The 4,131-nt window shown below is 35.6% G+C and overlaps 1 long non-coding RNA gene across 1 annotated transcript in view; it reads left to right on the top strand.

The window, feature by feature from the left end:
* The window catches only part of LOC122972310, an 8,576-nt gene extending 4,734 nt beyond the window's left edge, over positions 1-3,842 (top strand). The window contains exon 3 of the long non-coding RNA XR_006399718.1: positions 3,496-3,842. This is a non-coding gene — a long non-coding RNA (uncharacterized LOC122972310). The remainder of the gene's footprint in view (positions 1-3,495) is intronic.
* Positions 3,843-4,131: the final 289 nt, after the last annotated feature.

Here is a 4,131-nt window from a genome sequence, read left to right as displayed (position 1 = left end):
TTTATTTATGTCTTTTCTAATATTTTATGATCCTGTGTGTTCTTCATTACATGTTTGTGCATTTTGATGAAAGTGACTTTTTTAGCTGAACATTTTTGTGTAGGTGTATTTTTTCTGATATGTGTGTGTGTCAGTGATCACAGCCCCGCCCCCCCAGCGTCAGTGTGTTAAACATGATGATTCCTGCTGCCAGATGTACCACACACACACACACACACACACACACACACACACACACACACACAGGTTAGGACTTGTGAGGACTCTCATTGATGTGATGCATTCTCAACCTTATACACATTAAATCTGACCCACCTTACATCTAAATCCTTCCCCTCAGACTCTTCCTGAAAAGAATGAATAACCTGTTTTGCATGTAGATGTTGACAGAGTGAATTTGACATCCCACATTCCTAAAACCTCATTTTAGTGTAACTATCTGAAATCCTGTTTAAAATCACATCAACACTGAAGACTTTGCTCTGAGAAATATTGAGAGATCAATGAAGGAAACCTTGTAAATTTCAGACCAATCGTATCAAGGCAAAGCTCCTACTGAGTCTAATAAACAGTCAAAAACTACAGACTTCAGATCATTTATCATCATTATAGATTATATTGTTTTTAACCATAATGTCTGCTAGTTTTCCCTTCAGCTGTGCTGCTCCTGCGAGGTGCAGACAGGTAGAACTCAGCATCACACCTGTCAATCATCTCAGGTGATCAGCTGGTCAACATGTCGTCGTTCTGGGGAGAACATGATGAACTCACCTGTGCAGATCTCTGGTGATTTGATTAGTCACTCTTCATGTTTTCTCTCCATCACACTGTTCATATGCTGATGTGAAGGTAACATCTGTCCAGTCTGTCACTGTTCAACCCAACAGTTTCCACCATGAAGCCTCCACATCAGTCTTGGCCCTGTGCATATATACATTAACAACCTCTACAAACCTGAGTCACATTTACTGTCTGCTTAAACACACTAGAGAGTAAAATCACTTCTGATTTACCTGAACAGGTAAACATGGTAATATTCTGGCACCTTATTAAGTATGGTGGCAATTGTCCTTTTATCACCATGATGCTCTGTACAGCCAGGTACCACCATGATAATCACTGAAGTAATCTGGTACTACTGTAGTACACTAATGTACTGTATGTACTACAGTTTAATGTAGGTCTATACAGTCAGATCTGATGCTGTGACTCCTTCATAAAATACTTAACAGGAAGAATTAAGAAAATACTTTTATATAAAACAAATATATTTTATAAAATGTATAAGTTTAGAGGTTTCTTGAATTGTTGGAGTTGGAGAGTAAATGACACCTTCAGCTGACACTGAAAAACTACTGATTACTGCTAAAACCTTCACAGACATGATTTCAGATATATATATATATATATATATATATATATATATATATATATATATATATATATATGTTGTTGTTGTATTAGCAGAGAGACACAGAGCTCAGAGAGACTGTAATCTCACCCTGGACTTAGTCTCTAGTTCCTGCTGTAAACACTCACAGGCTGCATCCTCTCTACAGAGAACAAATGAACATTTTAACCTTTTAGACAATGTTAAGAACAAGGAGTCTTTACTGTGTTTCAGCTGAGGGAGCCTTCAGACAGGATCAGGAAGATCGGTCCAAATAAGATAAGGGTGTTGTTTTTTCAGCAGATGCAAAGAATCTACTTAGATTTGTTTCAGCACACAAGCAAAATATAATATTCTCAAAAGGAGCTAAACTATGAAAAACACAAAGTCACAACAAATCTGAAAATCTACCTTCTTCCTTCCTTACAAGAGATTTTATACTCCTAAATAACAGCAGGTTTTCTTTAATCTCATCATATCAACATAGTACACAAATTAACAGATTTTAACAGATTTTGCAAAACATCTTAGAGGTAAACTCGTACGTCATCTCGTATCTTCATGTGTCTTAAAACTCAAGCAGCAACGCTCAGAGTTTACTGACCAAATAAGGAAACAAGACAGTTTGACAGTGTGAGCAGAGGTGAAGGAGGTTAGAACAAATGTCACGTCAGCTTTTAGATGTGAGAGGCCACAATATGTCTTTAGGTACAAAAACAGGCTCCTACTTCCTGTCTCAGGCACAATGTGAGCTGCACAGTTAGCACGTACTGAAAACCACAAACTTTCACTGAGGGGTCACAGTGGAAAGTCTCCACCCTCAATAATAAAAACAATATTTCTAAAAACGCTTGTTATCTAAAAACATTATATAAAATTATTATCAAAAACAGTAAAAAGAGATTCTAAAAGTAAAAAAGGGTTATCAAAAACACTTCCTTAAAACACACATTATCATAATAATACTTAAAAAAGAGACGATTGATGATACTTGAGTATATTTAAAACTCTCATATCAAGCTCATAATACTTATGTACTTTTACTGCAATACTTTAACTACATCAAGCTCATAATACTTATGTACTTTTACTGCAGTACTTGACACAATGGATAATATAAAAATGGAGTCTGACTGAATACTTTAAACATTACTTCCTGTTTGTTCCTCCCCCTCCCTTCTTCTACTTTACTGGAAGTCACGTGTGTGTGTGTGTGTGTGTGTGTGTGTGTGCATCTATATTTAACATTTATTTATGTCTTTTCTAATATTTTATGATCCTGTGTATTCTTCATTATGATTTTATTTTGGAGAGTAAATTACACCTTCAGCTGACACTGAAAAACTACTGATTACTGCTAAAACCTTCACAGACATGATTTCAGATATATATATATATATATATATATATATATATATATATATATATATATATATATATATATATATATATATATATATGAATATATATACACACACACACACACACATATATATATATATATATATATATGTTGTATTAGCAGATGCTAAACAGTCTTTAAAGTCTGTTTGGGAACCATAAGACTTGTAAGAATAACCAGAACTATTACTAATGAACTGAACCCCATAAACACCTTTAATAACTATGGCTGAAGATCATTTTTCTGTACATACATCAGAAACTCTACGTCCTTCTTACAATTCAAACTTTTACACAAATATTTCCTTCTGAATAAAGATTGTAAACATTAACGTCTCAACAGTCGACCTTATTGTTCCCTCTGAACTCTGTATAACTTGTTAGTCTACATGTAAAATGTGTTTACTCTTGTTACTCTGTGCTTAATGTTGTATTCTTGGAGGTGACTTTCTTCGGCTGTTTCCTACTAAAATAACATAAAAACTGACTGAAATGAAATGAAGACTTGTGGATGTTTTTTATTCATGTGCATGAAGACATTCTGCTCTGTTCAGTGCAGCAGACCAGACACACGTTGGAGAATTCAAAACTACTTTCAGGACTTTTTTAATTAATCTGTGCTTTCAGTTAATGGATTCAATAATAAATGACACTACAGCCAACTGACCCATCTCATCATTACCGTGAACGTTTGACCCTCGCAGGCCTCCGTCCATCTACATGCGGCTGATAATGGAAGTGAACTGGGAGGTCTGGTTCAGGTTAGTTCTGCTGTTTTCAGTTTAGGTTTTAATCTGTGACCACGAGACAAACAACAACCTGCTGGATCCAATATTTATTTATATCAATCTATCAAAAACTAATTATGATGCAAATGATTATTGTGTCTTTTTTCTGTTAATACACTAACACTACTTAAATCACAGAGCCAGAAATATTGATTTGCATCTTCACTAATCGTCCTGATTGATGTTTGAATCCTGCATCTTCTCAGGAGAATATTGACTGTAAATACAAATATAGATTCAATCATTAATAGGTATTTGTAAACCCTGAGCACTGTCTGCAGGTTAAGAAGGGAGGGCAGCAGCCTGAGAGGCGAAACCCGGGGCAAAGAAAGGCTGCAGACCAACGGCTGCTGTTCGTGAGGCTTCATCACTGCGAGCGTCTGGATTCTCACAGAGACGATAAACTGAAACCGTCTTCACACTTCAGTCTGTGTGTTGAAGATTTATTGATGAAATGACACAAGGACAAACTTTAAAAACCTGCTGCTGTAATACTGTCACTGAGGTCAAAGGTCACCACATGTGAAAACAACAGATATGTTACATATTAAC

This window comes from Thunnus albacares, chromosome 21, assembly GCF_914725855.1.
Source record: "Thunnus albacares chromosome 21, fThuAlb1.1, whole genome shotgun sequence".
NCBI lineage: Eukaryota > Metazoa > Chordata > Actinopteri > Scombriformes > Scombridae > Thunnus > Thunnus albacares.
The sequence above is the reverse complement of the archived record's forward strand: the minus strand, read 5'-3'. Positions and strand labels throughout refer to the sequence as shown.